The 15,757-nt window shown below is 48.0% G+C and overlaps 1 protein-coding gene across 2 annotated transcripts in view; it reads right to left on the bottom strand.

Annotated features, from left to right (window-relative positions):
• Nucleotides 1–8,083: 8,083 nt before the first annotated feature.
• Nucleotides 8,084–15,757, bottom strand: part of Acp6 (acid phosphatase 6, lysophosphatidic) — a 30,154-nt gene continuing 22,480 nt past the window's right edge. The window contains exon 11 of one of the 2 annotated variants that reach the window (XM_038311004.2): nucleotides 8,084–8,435. The gene's annotated coding sequence lies outside the window, so the exon portion shown is untranslated. Of the gene's footprint in view, nucleotides 8,436–12,465; nucleotides 12,556–15,757 lie in introns of those variants that run through there. The other variant, XM_038311003.2, reaches the window with a different exon arrangement.

Genomic DNA, 15,757 nt, shown 5'->3' with positions numbered 1-15,757 from the left:
GAGTTTACAGCCCTGTGTGCAGTGTTTTAGTGCGGGGGGGGGGGGGGGGGGGGGGGGGGCGAGGCTGCTGGAAAGGGGGTGGAGATAAAAGGGTGAACATGTTTGGAGGGAAGAACTCCAAGACTTCATTGGATACCGGGAGAGAGGAAGAGGCATCCTTGATACTGAGGTTTTGAGACTGAGCAACTGAAGGAGAAGAGGGGATTTAAGTGCTGCTCGCAGTCATCTGGGCCTCCACTGAAGCCATGAAAATGGCCTCCATAGGCGCACAGGGAGTGGCACTATCAGGAGGTGTAAACTTGTTGGAAAAACTTTGTCAGCGGGGGGAGTGGGTGTTGAGGTTTCAAATGCTCAATTCAGGCCCAGTGCCACTCTCTCTTCCTGCTGCTTGCCAATTTAGATATAGAACTCTCGGCTCCTTTTCCAGCACCACGTCTGTCCGTGCACCGCCATGCTTCCCACAACAGTAATGGACTAAATCTCTGAGCCTCTACGCCAGCCCCCAGTTAAATGTTTTTCTTCGTGAGAGTTGCCTTGGTCCTGCTGTCCTTCTACAACAATAGAATCACTAACTAAAGCAGCCTGTTGCGGCTTTTTTCCCCCTAAAAAATGGGTCCCAATTCTGCTCAGGAATAGATACAGAACAAGGGCTGGGGCTGGAGAGATGGCTCAGAGGTTAAGAGCATTGCCTGCTCTTCCAAAGGTCCTGAGTTCAATTCCCAGCAACCACATGGTGGCTCACAACCATCTGTAGTGAGATCTGGTGCCCCCTACTGGTCTTCAAACATACACACAGACAGAATATTGTATACATAATAAATAAATAAATATTTTAAAAAAAAAAGAATAAGGGCTGTCCTTATGTCACATGCCAGCTTCCTCCATGGCTCAAATGAGCCTGATGTTCCTCCCAGTCATCTCCCTCCCATAAACTTTCCTCTTTCATCACTTGAAATCAGCGAGACCTGCCTTTGTCTCCCCAGGCGCCTCACACTTTCTCCTCTCAGTTTGTATGCACCCCGAGGAAGTGTTTGGTTGGGCCAGTCTGATCCCCACGTCATGCAGCAATTAGTCCCAGCTCATCTCAAATTCATGCCTTCTTGACGTTGGAAGCGCATCCTAACATTTCCCTGTGCTGATTCTTTGTAATCTTTGTAATTTCGTATTGAAGAGGCTGGCGGATCTACATGAGTTTAAGGACAGCCTGGTGTACAGGACAGCCAGAGCTACAGAAAAACACTGTCTCAAAAGACCAATTTTTTTTTAAATTTTTATTTATTTATTATGTATACAATATTCTGTCTGTGTGTATGCCTGCAGGCCAGAAGAGGGCACCAGACCTCATTACAGATGGTTGCGAGCCACCATGTGGTTGCTGGGAATTGAACTCAGGACCTTTGGAAGAGCAGGCAATGCTCTTAACCGCTGAGCCATCTCTCCAGCCCCCAAGACCAAATTTTTATATATAGCGTGGAAAGGGAGGCTGTTCTGTTTGCTTGCAAGTGATGAAAAAGACCCAGAATGATCCTGATATCCTGAGGCATTTTTTTCACTTATGTTTGGTTTGGTAGTAAAAAAGAAATGCAGAGCCCGTGATTTCCAGTTTTAACCATTTCCAGTGCGCATGGAGGTGCATTTAGTACATTCGAGACACTGCACCCATCACTACCGTCACCTCCAGGGATTCTCCATGAAAAACCTGAAGCTGCACATTACACAACTGTCCACTTCTGCTCCTGGGTTCTGGCAACTGCCTTTTGAACTTCAATTTTAGAAACGCCCCATAAGTGGAATCATACAGTATTTGTGGTTCTGTGACTGGCCCATAACTCTTAGCATGTTTATCCATGCTGTAGAGGTGTGAGAATTATGCATCCTTTTTTAAGGCTGAATGATACTCCATTATATATGTATGATATGTCTTATTTTGTATATCTACTCATTGTTTAGTTTTTAAGATTTATTTTTTATAAGTGAAGCGATCCAGAATGATCCCAATGCTCATATTTTTTTCTAAAAATATTATACTTAGAGCTCATCTTTACATTGACATTGATTCAGTAATTTATTGATATTTTATATGTACTCGTATAGTCATTATAAGTTTACCTATTATCTAGTTCACATTATTCATTTTCCCATCAAATAATCCATTTTCTCTGTCTCTCTTTGTCTCTGTCTCTGTGTTTCTGTTTATCTCTGTGTCTCTCTCAGACAAAGTTTTGCTATGTAAGCCGGGTTGGCCTAGAGCTTTCAGTCCTGTGTCACTGCCCCCAGTGCTAGAATCACAGATTATACAATACGACGCCTCTATTCCCTCCCTCCCTCGCTCCCTCCCTTCCCTTCTTTCTTTCTAATTTATGAGAGAGAAAGAGAGAGAGGGAGAGAGAGAGGGTGGGGGAGGGAGAGGGGAAGGAGAGAGAGAGAGAGAGAGAGAGAGAGAGAGTGAGAGAGAGAGTGAATGTGTGAGTGGGTGCCTGGAGAGGCCAGGAAAAGTCATTGTATCCCTTGGAGTTATAGACAGTTGTGACCTGACCTACATGGATGCGGGGAGCCTAAAGGGTCCCCTGGAATGGAAGTGCTCTTACCATTAAACCATCTCCCCAGCCCCAGGATTCATGTCAGCAGTACCTGCAAGGCTAGGCACTCATCCAGCGGTGAACTGATCAGAGATGGCCCTGCACTATCCCGCCACTCAGAGTCTAGCACAGAAGTCCAAGTGTTTAGGAGCTCAGGCATAAAGTGAAAGAAGAGAAGGAAGCTGCTGTTGTCAAAGCCGGGTAACCAGTTACGAATGCTTTTAGCAAATTTTATCTGTCGGCCTATTAGCCTGAAGGAGCAAGGAAATCATTTGCGTGCCATTTCCAAAGGGCGATTACTGCTTCCATTCCTGAGTGTTCACAGCCTTCTCTTTCTGGGAACCAAAGGGCGATTACTGCTTCCGTTCCTGAGTGTTCACAGCCTTCTCTTCCTGGGAACCAAAGGGCGATTACTGCTTCCGTTCCTGAGTGTTCACAGCCTTCTCTTCCTGGGAACCAAAGGGTGATTACTGCTTCCGTTCCTGAGTGTTCACAGCCTTCTCTTTCTGGGAACCAAAGGGCGATTACTGCTTCCATTCCTGAGTGTTCACAGCCTTCTCTTCCTGGGAACCAAAGGGCAATTACTGCTTCCGTTCCTGAGTGTTCACAGCCTTCTCTTCCTGGGAACCAAAGCATCACCGGTCTCAGATTCTGCGGCCCATAGTTTTCAAAACTGAAGCCGGAGCTGGGCGGTGGTGGCACACACCTCTAAGCCCAGCAATCCAGAGGCAGGCGGAGCTCTGTGAGTTCGAGGCCAGCCTGGTCTACAGAGTGAGAGTTCCAGGAGAGCCAGAGCTGTCACACTGAAGTCAAGCCACCTTTGCCTTTCTATTCTCATTCTCTGAGACAAGGCATACGGTCTCCTGGCTTTTCATGAGTTGCTATCTGACTCCTTTGTGAGAGCCCCTTATGTATCTTGGGGTATTGGTCATCCGATGTGAAGATCGGAGCTCACTGAAAGCAGTCCAGTAACAACATTCATTTGGTTCTTTCAGTCTGAAGACAAAGCCCTTATTTTGAAAAGGTTTATTATGAAAAAAAAAAAAAGGATTTGTAATTGTGCTGGTTCATGTTTTGTCAGCTTGACCCAAACTAGGGTCATCTGGGAGATGGTAGCCTCAACTGAAAGAAATGTCTCCATCAGATTGGCCTTCAGGCAAGTCAATGGAAAATTTTTAATGTGGGAGGGCCACGCCCACTGTGGGTGGTCCCATCCCTGGGCAGGTGATCCTGGGTGGCCTAAGAAAAGTAGCTGGATGTGACCCTGAGGAGCAAGCCAGTAAGCAGCACCCCTCCAGGGTCTCTGCATCAGTTCCTGCCTCCAGGCTCCTGCCCTGTGTGAGACCCTGCCCTGACTCCCTCCAGGCTCCTGCCCTGTGTGAGACCCTGCCCTGACTTCCTCCTGATGGACTTTAAACTATAAAATGAAAGAATCCCTTTCTTTCACAAATTGCTTTTGGTCATGGTGTTTATTGCACCATCACAATCACAGTAGAAAGGAAACTAGGACCGGAATTAACTGGCTTCACTGGGGATTGAACCTGGGGCCTAGCTTGTGATGTAGCCTGAGCCTGCCGGAAGTTTACAGTCCTGCCTCCACCTCCCAAGGGCTGGGATTGTTGTGTGCACCATAGCTATGACTCCTCTTATACTCTCCACTATATACTGGGCCTGTTTTCAACTTCAGGCTACAAGCCCCCCCATAGCATAAACCCCCTTGGTTTTCCTCCCTGCCTGACTTTCCCCAAGTTTACGGCATCCTCGTTAAAAGCTGGGGAGAGGGACTCATTAGGGTTTAGGTGGTGTGAGGTGGTGTGTCATCTGTGTGTGGTCAGCTCGAAGTAAGGGCAGCGAGAAGTGCAGATCTGGGCCACCTGGGGAGATGTGGACTCTCTCCATGACAGTGAGGGATCAGGAAGCCACGCAGAGGCTGAGAACGAAGCCTAGGAAGCCACGCAGAGGCTGAGAACGAAGCCTTGCAAGCCTGGCAGTCGGAAGCAGGAGGGGTGGTGGTGTGTGACGCTCCAGCAAAAGGAACTCAAACTCATGGGAAAATATGAAAATGATCCCACCCACCTCCACCTCCAGACAAGGGTGGGGCTGGCAATTCAGGTGGAAAAGACTCAGCTCTAAAGAAGCTACAAAAGAGCTAAGTTGCAAAAAGTGATGGGGATAGAAGAGATGACACGGGGCCAGTGTCTTCAGGAATCAGAGAAGGGTACTAGCCGTTCTTGAACATGACTGGTGCATTGCTCTTCCAGAGAGCAGTTCTGGCAAGGCAGAAGTGAAGTGTGCATGTGTGTATGTGTGTGTGTGTGTGTGTGTGTGCATGTGTGTGTGTGTGTACTTGTTTGTGTGTGTGTGAGACTACATGCATGCAAGTGCGTGAGTGCATGTGTATGTGTGTGCGCGCCTGTGTGTGTGCGCCTGTGTGTGTGTGTGTATGTGTATGTGAAGATATGCTACACATTCTGTGAACTAGTAGGTTTGGCAGTCAGCACCAGGCAAGAGAAGTAGATAGAAAAGGAAAGGAAAACAGAAGCGAGCAAAGTTTGAGGCCACAGAAATACTGTTTTAAGACAGAAAAGAAGGAACCCACTGGGTGAGAAAGACTGGATAAGAGAATTCCTGCCATCCTTGGCAGGGAAATCACAAGACACAGGGAGGAAATCTGGGTGTAGGCTGGAAGACGCCAGCTAGCAAAAGGAAGCAGGTGCCGCTTGAGGTAAAAGAGGCAACGCTAAGGGAAAACCCACCCCAGAGGACAGAGTAGAGGGAGGCATGGGGAAAACCAGCCCGCACTGACGTCAGATGGAATTTCAAGTCTGCTCCTGCCTCCCTGGGTGCTTGATGGCAAAGATGTTTTTGTGAAATTGATGTCAGATAACGCAGGTGCATGTGCTCGGTGAGGATTTATCCGAGTATTTCTAAGGCGTCTCAGAGCTGGCAATGCAAAGACAAGATCTGAAGAGGCTGCAGCAGGGAGTTCAAAGGCTCACAGATGCCTGCCATTGTCTCTTACACGCATGCACACACACATACATGCGTGCGCGCGTGCACACACACACTCTGAAGTGGCTGCAGCAGGGAATTCAAAGGCTCACAGATGCATGCCCTTGTCTCTTACACACACACACGTGTGCGTACACACACACACACGTGTGCGTACACACACACACACACGTGTGCGTGCACACACACACACACGCATGCACACATCTACAGTCCACTTTTGCTTTATCAGAACCGCTTTCTGGAACACCAGTGTATCTATTGTGTTCAATGCCTGGTGGCTATCTACTTCATGATGGAACCCAAGGGTGACTAATGGCACGGCATTCCTGATAACTCCAGCATGGAGAAGCCGGAACACCTGGACAATCAGGTCGGATTGCCCAACTTCTACCCCAAAAGGGCTCTCGAGAGCCTGGACCACTCAAAGGACAAAGCAAGGTCAGCTGAGCAGCCTGGACTGAAGGCTCCAACTTAAGGATCCTGGGAGGAAAAAAAAAAAAAAACTGGTATAAAAAGAAAACTGTCCTATCTTAATAAACTGAGCAAGAACACGATGCCCGATAGCGGCATTTCCCACGGTGTTTTGGCCTTTCGCGCTTGCCGTACAAGGAAACAGTCGCTCACGTAAACTGTGTGAAAATGCCCCTGGACGAAAGCATATCTTTTTAAAGCAAAGGATATAACCATATTAGATGTTTGGTCAGAGAAATAATGCCTATGCATAGAATAAAAGTTAGTTTTTCTAAGCACTTAGATGCACTTATTTTTAAAGTTTTTAAATAATGGCAGAGTGAGGGAAAAACAACACGGCCCGCTGTCACCTCCCTCGACTCCTCAGGGACACCCTTAGTGCCACCTGGTTCTGTCGCTCACAGTCAGCTCCAGCCCTAAGGTTCTAGCTGGAGCCAAAACATGGCCTCTTTTTGCAGAGGCCTCTTGCTGCTCCGGTGCCGAGAGCTAGTCCCGCAAAGCCTCGGAGAAAGAAAGGGGCTCAGAGTAGGCATGCCAGTGTAGGTCGGTGAAGCAGGGACTGGATGGTGTATCCCCAGGCTACCGCTTCCTCCCTGCGGTCCCAGAGCCGGGGCCAGCCCCAAGTGGAGCTGCGGAGGCACTGTTCACGGGGTCGGAGCAGGGTCACCAGGTTCTCAAACAGGTCTCTGCTCCCTCTTTAATGTTCAGAATCACCAGATTAGAGGGCCAAACCTTGCTGCCGACCACATGAAAAGCCTCTGATGAAGGACGCTATGAGAGCTCAGAACCACAGACTCTCAGAGCAAGCAGACACTGGCTTGGGTGTGACTCTGGCTAGATGCCAGCGCAAGCTCACAGTCCTCCAGGGACACCACCCTCTGAGGTGGCCCAAATCATCCATGAGCAGCTCTGATTATTTCAAAGATTTCCCTTCTACTGATCTCAAGTCTTTATACCTTGGAACTTGTAGGTACTTGTCTGAGTGTGTTCTCCAGGGCCACATAAATCACACATTTGATATGTTTGGTACGCCTTGGTCCCTTTGATTTTCTTTCCCCTGTTAATGGCGGTTCTCCGGTTGATGAATTTGTCTAGCTCTGCTATCAACCTGACTCTCAGATCTGAGCACAGTTCTCTGGTAGCGTGGCATGCCATGCCGAGTAGAGCAGGGTCATCATGCCCTTTATTCTTGGTACCAGGGTGACCACAGCACTTTAGAATTCCGAGGACCGCGTCACACTGGACATTGTTGCTCACAAACACTTGAGTCAACAATGAGCAACTGATTTTGAGGACCTACGATTAGAGCCCCAGGCTCCATCAGTGGCGTTCACATGAACAAACTGATAGATACATCATGTGTTAGGTCATTTGGTCACCCTCGAAGATCCTTTCTTTGTCTATGTCTTTGGTAAATGTGATCCCTTCAAACTTTATTAAGTTGCACTTTATGCAAATCATTGGAAAAGCATGTACACTGGGGTAGAGGCCTATGAAACTCAATGTCTTCACTTCTCTAAAGCAGAATAGACTGCTGAATTAACTGCCCTAAGCATTAACTTCTTTCAGATTACATACTAAGGCCCCGCTCCGCTCCAGGTCATGATCATGATCCAGGTGTTTGCCGACAGAATCGACAGGATGATTTAAAATAAATGCAAACATTTATGGGGCATTTCCCTGTGTGACAGGCATTGTTCTAAATGCTCTTTGTGTTTCTTCTCGGTAAGATCTCTATAGCGAATGTCATGATGGTCCCTGCTTATAGATAAAGTGTGTGGAAGCACAAAAAAGTGAATTTTTTGTAGACTGAAATGTCTGTCTTGCCGGGTCCCCCTGCCATTCAGTCCCAAATAAACACACAGAGGCATATATTAATTATAAACTGTTTGGCCTATTGCTCAGGCTTATTACTAACTACCTCTTACAACTTAAATTAACCCATAATTCTTATCTGTGTTTAGCCATGTGTCTTAGTACTTTTTCTCAGTATGGCATTCTCATCTTGCTTCCTCTGCTTTTGGCTGATAACTTTGTCTCTGCTATCCCTCTTCCCAGAATTCTCCTAGTCTGGTCACCCCGCCTATACTTCCTGCCTGGCTATTGGCCAATCAGCATTATATTAAACCAATACAAATGACAAATCTTTACAGTGTACAAGAGCATCAGTCCACAGCAACTCATTTTCTCTAGATCACACGGATCCTATGGCCACTGCAGAGTTAGAATTTTGAGGATCACGCCACAGTTCTGATTCATACTGGAAGGATTGCTCACTAAAACCTCTATCCATTTGGGCAGCCAACTTTGAGGACCTAGGATTAGGTAGTCTGGTTCCAGAGTCTGTCCTCATAACCACTCCTGCTTCATCTGTAAAAATAAATATAAGCACACTCATAGATACATTAAAAAATGTTATCACATTCAGAAAGGAATTTTTCTCTTTTTTTTAAATTTTTGAGATTCCTAGGTAATTACAACAGCTCATTCTTCCCCTCCCCCTCTCTAAGCCCTCCCATATATTCCTCCCTACTGTCTTTCAAATGCATTGCCTATTGTATAATTGTTACTGCATGCATGTATGTTTATGCATACATTCCTGAATATAACCTACTCAGGCTGTATGTTGTGTGTTTTTATGTTTTCTGGACTGACCACTAAATACTAGATAACCAATTGGTGTGATCTTCCCTGGGAAAGATCCGAAAGAAGAATCTTTCAGATGGGGTCTGAATGACAAGAAAGACGACTTTGGTCTTGGAAAGGAGGAGAGTATGGGAAGGGATGAGGCCAGAGAGGCAGGCAAGGGACTTGGGTCACAGTAACTCAGCCAGTTCAGGACATGCTGACTCCCTCCAGCATCCAGCTTTTTATACCTACCTTGGCCACAAATACACTGTGGACAACTGTACCATGAAAGACTTCCTGATTCTCCTACAAGATCCAAGAATATTTCCCCGTACTCCAAGCAACGCCCTGCAGTCCTTGACATACAACAAGCCACACTGGACATGCAACCACGACAGAGACCGAACCCATGCAATCTCCATCCTGCTTACAAGACCTATGACCTTGGCCCAGCCACAGCGCATCTTAATTTGTATTTCCACGGGATTAACCATTGCTGCTTAATGCTACCTTACTTCTAGAGCTGAGCCACTGCAGTACTAACTGGGAACACTTTGACCTAGGGAGTACTTGTTCCTTCTGCCACTCCCTCCCCCACCCCTTCCACCCTTCTCCCTAGGCCCATGTGAGCTGTGACCATCTTGATGCATTTGGCTTCTGTTCCTAACAGTGCCCTTGGCTGCTTTCTCAGCTCCCAGAAGCCCTGCTGCTCTGACCCCATCAAGTTCTACTTACCCGGGCGCTATACAGCCCTCCCCTTAATTACACACTCAATCAGTTCCTCCCCAGCTCAACAATTTGTGGTCTCTGAGCATCCCCAGCTGCTCTCCAGAGGAGGCTCCCCAGCTTGGCCTTGGCAGCCTCTGAAGCCCTGACTGTGTTTCTGAGGCCGCCCCGATGCCAGAGTTGAAAGTCTAGCTGCTATTTCACACCCTATTTCCTTGCAAATTAATTCTCTGATGGATGCTGTCCTTTGCAGCGACTCAATGCAGGCCATTTCCTTACACCTTTCCCTTACCTTTAAACCTTTTAGTCTCTCTCAAATCCTGATTTCTCTCTGAGAAGCCTCCCGGGGTGGTGGCGTGGGGGGAGGGGGGAGAGGGCAGGGGAGCCCTGTTTGCCTATCAGAATGTAGGAAACAACTCCACCAACACCGCCCAACCTCAGCATCCTTCTGCTGGTGCGATTAGGCCACACCTCTGATATCAGATCATGTACCTTCCTTCTCCAAAACCAGGGGCACGTGGAGCAACCCGACATCTGGGCATATACTAGCTACTAAGTTCTGGGTTCTTTCACCCCCACATTCAAGAAGATATGGATTCCAAACTTGGATTTGAGCAACTGGAACGTTCCAAATACTTCCACAGTAATTTTGCTTACCACCTCCCCACCCCACGCAGCCCTCAGCAGACAGCATCACCACCCTCTCAACACACGGCAGAAACTCTGTGGTGATTTGAGAGTTGCCCAAGGCCCCAGGTCCCAGGAAAGCGGTAAGGCTGGAGTTCAGCTCCCTGGCTATCAGCTCCAAGTCAGGTAGTTGTGTAGCTCATGCGATCCTGGACACCATAACCTCTAGTCACAGAAATCATACCCACTAGTGGTAGCCAGCACCGAGCTCCGGCTGCTCACAGTGACCCGAAGACTCTGAAGAGCAGGGAGGGGCCCACGGATTTCTCTGGAACAATACGAGCAAGGCCATATGGTCATATAATGGAAGATGCCAGTGGGGGTCACGTTACAATTTATCACAAAGTAAATCAGTGCACCACACTCACAACACAGAAGGAAGCTGCTATACCTCCGCCCACCGTTCCTGTGGCTCGCATCCCCTCGTTCCCAAGGGGACGGGGAACTTCAACCAAGCCGCAGGTGGTCGCTGCCAATCTGTCCACCTTCTAAAACAGCGTGCGCCTCTTCTCTCTTGATTTTATCTTGTCATGAACCCCCATAGAAGACCAGGCCCTTGGGCCAAGCTGCCTCGATACCATTGGCTTATCAGATCAAATCCCCACAACAGTCATATAGCTCTTTTCATCTTGGGAACAATGTCACATGCCTAGCCTATGTGACCCTCAGACAACACTGAGAGCGAGCGATCACGTCAGATCCCCTCTGACAAGTGAAGATACACAAATAGTTCTGTTTGTAAACATGCAGCTGCGGTGCTGATCAAACCCCAGGCCCTGTGGATGCTACGCATGTGTGCCACCAGTGACCCACACCCCAGCTCTACACAGCTGAGCAGCAGGAGCTTAACCGACTTGTCCAGAGTTAGACCAGCAATCCCGGCAGAGGGGAGGACGTCAGCCCTGCTTGACGGCAGTTCAAGGTCAGTGCCCTCTAGTTCTCACGCCTTAGTCTAGCCTTTGCTTCAGAAATACTGATTGCAACGTCCCCTATTTCTTCAGCGAGCAGCACTTCTTAGAAATCAGGTACAGAGTCGGGCGGTGGTGGCGCACGCCTTTAATCCCAGCACTCAGGAGGCAGAGGCAGGTGGATCTCTGTGAGTTCGAGGCCAGCCTGGCCTACGGAGCAAGTTCCAGGACAGGCTCCAAAGCTACAGAGAAACCCAGTCTTGAAACAGAAAAAAAAAAACAAAACAACAACAAAAAAACATGAAAAAACAAAACAAAAAATCAGGTATAGAAAAGGGAGAAATGAGGACAGCTTTTTGTTGAGAAAATGCTTTACAGTTCTTTGAAGCCAGCCTTAGACAGAAACTGGGCTCTCGGAGGTAAGAGGGGCAGCCAGGCTGGCAGAGTCCCTTGGCCACTAGAGGGCAGAGCCTGAACAGAACACAAAGCCAGTTCCCCAGAGATGGCCCTCCCTGTCAGCTGAAAAGGGACTCAAGCAATCCCAGGACCCTCCACCCCAGCCGCGCCCCCACCCCACCCCACCCCGCCCTACCCACCCCACCCCGCCCCCGGCCTGCAGCAAACACAGCAATCGGCCCTTATTCCCACAGGCCTCTCTTGAGGCTCCTGAGGTGTCCAGAAAGTGCCCCCGCAAAAGGCTTCTAGCTTAGTAGGGTGGCAGGTCCCACTTTTAAAAGACTAGAGTTTCTTGGACAGCAACAGGCCTAGCGCCTGGTCCTGGTGCCCTGAGGACAGCAGTGGGAAGATGGGGGCTCTGCTCCCCCTCTCTGGGTTGGGTTTCTGTTCCCTTGCTGTCTTCCTAGCAAAAGTTCCTTTTCCACTTTCGAGGAGAAACCATGAAGGAGAATCTGCACACAGCAGGAGGAGAGACTGGCGTACCGGACATCAGTCATTTTGGTCCACTGAGTAGCAGAACAGAGTTCCATAAGGCAAGCCTTGATTGAGGCCCTCAGAAAGTTCCAGCAGCTAGGTCCCAGATGGAGTTATAGCCTTCCTGCTCAAGCTGAGCTATGGGAGGAGGCAGGGAGAGCTGAAAAAGTGAAAGCCTTAGGAGGCCCTTTACTTGCCCCCCCAATTAAGTAAGACATCACTTGGATTTCTTTTTTTTTTTTAAAAAAAAAATATTTATTATGTATACAATATTCTGTCTGTGTGTATGTCTGCAGGCCAGAAGAGGGCGCCAGACCTTATTACAGATAGTTGTGAGCCACCATGTGGTTGCTGGGAATTGAACTCAGGACCTTTGGAAGAGCAGGCAATGCTCTTAACCTCAGAGCCATCTCTCCAGCCCCTCACTAGGATTTTTTTTTAGCAGCATTCTTGGACTCCCAGAGAAAGGAGTTAGGGGTGGGGGCAGGCAGGGGATGGTGGGGAGCTATTAAGTACCTTCACATCCATCCTTCTCCACCACGCTTAGGACATCTTCTTCAACAAGGTCAATGAGGTCATGTGGGTGAGTCCTGGCCCAAAATGACTTTATCCTTGTAGGAACAGGAAATTGGGGCACTGAAAAGAGGTGATTCCTTGGGACCACACTGTAAGACTGCTCTCTACGAACTAAGGAGAGAGGCCTTGAGAAACTAACTCTGCCTTTGTCCTCCCATGTTTGGTGCCCCCGTCTCCTGGCGCTCCTCCCCCACCGCCCCCTAGACAGAAAAACACAAGTTCATAGAAGTTACATGACTTGCCCTCAGTCACACCAGAGCTGAGGGAGAGAGTCAGGTTGTGAATACATCATTGGGCATGCTGCCAGGGAATGGCTATCACAGGGAGGGCTGTCACAGGAAGGGTACTGCTTGCGAGGGCTGGTGGGACTCAGGAGAGGAAAGCCTCACTGGCAAAAATGTAGTAGTGGGAAGCAGGGAGACATACAGAAGACATTTGGGGGCCCTTCTGCTTGCTCAGTCGACCCTCACAAACAGAGACATAGTTTTTTTTAAAAAAAATATTTATTTATTTATTTATTTATTTATTATGTATACAATTTTCTGTCTGTGTGTATGCCTACAGGCCAGAAGAGGGCACCAGACCCTATTACAGATGGTTGTGAGCCACCATGTGGTTGCTGGGAATTGAACTCAGGACCTTTGGAAGAGCAGGCAATGCTCTTAACCTCTGAGCCATCTCTCCAGCCCCCCAGAGACATAGTTTTGAGGAATAAGTACAAATTATACATCACTATTGCTGTTTTACATGAAGGGAAGAAAACAGGGTCTTTGGAAACAGAATTTGAACCCAGGGACAGCCTTGGTGTTTTCCTTTGCTCCAGGCTGCCCCCTAGTGGTAAACAGGGGCGCAAGTACACAAGGAGACAGTTCTCACTTCCTGGGTCGGTCAGAGCATCTTTGCATAAGTCCAAGTCCTACCAAGTCCTGCACTTGGCTGTAGACTACAATAATTTACAAGACCCATAATGAGTGACCAAGTTCCTACATGGAAGTGACCAACAGAACGGATGAGCAGGGATCGGAAGGCAAAGGCAACCTGTGTCCAGGCTTACTGGCGGAAAGTGTGCCAAGGTCAAGAGACCGGAGACGTGGAATTTCCTTTTCTTAAAATAGAGTCACCAGAGCTGAAAAGGACGGCTTGTGTCAGTGGGGGTGGGGGAGGAGGTAAAGGCACTTGCGGCCAAGCCTGATGACATGAGTTCAATTCTCATACGGTGGAAGGAGAGAACCCATTCCAGCATGTTGTCCTCTGACCTCCATATGCACACTGTCATACATACATACATACATACATACATACATACATACATACATACATACATATATATTCCTGACCAGGGAGGTGTGGGAGGAAGGCTGGAGAGGTAAGGCTTCAGAGAATGAAGAGAAGCAAATGAATGAATCACCAGGCAGTCATGGCAATAACTTAGAATAGGGGACCTGCCACTCAAACATTCAAATATCTGAGCATGTGTTGGGCACCATTTTACTGCTGAGGACACATTAATGGATGAGATGATCACATGGCTTACATTTTAGTCGGAGGATAAGCGAATAAATGTGAAGATGTGTAGTAGCAAGCACTGATAAATACTGTAGAGGGCAGAATCGATGAGTCCCAGCCACCATAACCAAAGGACCACGGGCTGCAACAGAAATTCATTTCCTTAGCATTGGTGTAAGTCCAAGGTGAGGGGTGTGGAAGGGCTGGTCTCTTGAGGCCTCTCTCCTTAACCCATAGAAAGCAGTCTCACAGTGTGGTCCCACAGACTCCCCTCTGTTCAGTGCCCCAATTTCCTGTTCCTATAAGGATGAAGGCGTTTTGGGTCAGGACTCACCCATATGACCTCATTGACCTTGATGACGTCTTTAATCTGTGTGAAAGAAGAGGCTCTAGAACTTCAACATAGGAATATTTGGAGGACCTAAGCAAGTGAGGGGCCATAACAAAGGTTCAAAGTAGAGAGGCAAAGGGGCTGGTATGTTATTTGCATAGGCTAATACGGGGAGCCATCCAGAGAAGGCAGGAGATTGAGGTCTGAATCAAGTGTGAGAGCTGACCACAGGGATGTCAGGACGAACACTCCAGGAAGAGAACAGCCTGTGCAAAGTTACCGTAGTAAGGACAAGGCTCTGGGCTTCTTGGCACACTCATTTTTAAGAGCAGAAAGACAGGGCAAGGGTTAGGGGGAAGATGGAGGTCAAAGGGCATGAACTTTCGGTTAGGGGGAACGAATCACAGCGATCTGCACAGTGTGGTGACCATGATTAAAAATGTGTTGCTAGGCTATTTGCACTTTGTGGCAGATACCACAAATAGGGTGATGTTAAAAGAGATTCACCTCACATAATTCTAGAGGATGGGTCAGCAAGATCAAGACGCCAGCCTGGCTCTCTGCTTCTAAGATGGCGGCATGTGCATCCTTGAGAGAGGAATACCATGTCATCACATGACGGAGCAGGAGACAGAACTGGCCCAAAAGTCCCTTTCTCCATGTACTCATTCATCCAGGAAATAAGAGTCACTGTGACCCAAACACCTGCCTTTAGGCCACAGGGCCCAATACTTTTATCTAGGGAATCAATTTCCACATGAAATTTGGACAGAAAAATGCACCGAACCATGGCAACTCTTTTCTCCTAAGAGCACAGATTTTTAGCTCTTACCATGTACAAAAAGTGACCGAGGTGGTTATGTGAATTAGCTTGATTTAATCATTTCATACTGTTTATGAAATTTAACCATTTCATACAGAGATAAACATCAAACATTCTATTTTGCTTTATGAATATAGACAACTATTATCCTTCAGTTACTATTGGGGTGAGGGGTAAGAATGAGCAAGAAGGCAGCATCCCAGGGCCTCCAGAACAAATACAATGACTGTCACTTACTTTGAGATGGGAACCAGAGAAATTGGGGCAAAAGAGGATCAGGATTAGGTTGTTTCTAAAAGCAGCTGCTGTCTCGGGATAGACTGGGGAAGACGTGCAGAGAGGCGGGACTGGGTAGGAAGCCTTTTCAGGTGTCCAGGTCAGTGGCAATGAGAGAACTAACAGCAAGAGAAGTCTCAGGAAGGGTCGGGTCTGGGTATAGCTGGGAGAGAGACGCAGCAGAATTCACTGATGATGCAGTGGGTGCGGGCTATGAGAGAGAGGACTCAAGGGTGACCCCAAAGGTCTTGGCCCAAGCCACTGAGTCAACGGTTTAGAGAAGGGGACCTCTGGGAGGTGA

Source organism: Arvicola amphibius, chromosome 14 (genome assembly GCF_903992535.2).
Source record: "Arvicola amphibius chromosome 14, mArvAmp1.2, whole genome shotgun sequence".
NCBI lineage: Eukaryota > Metazoa > Chordata > Mammalia > Rodentia > Cricetidae > Arvicola > Arvicola amphibius.
The sequence above is the reverse complement of the archived record's forward strand: the minus strand, read 5'-3'. Positions and strand labels throughout refer to the sequence as shown.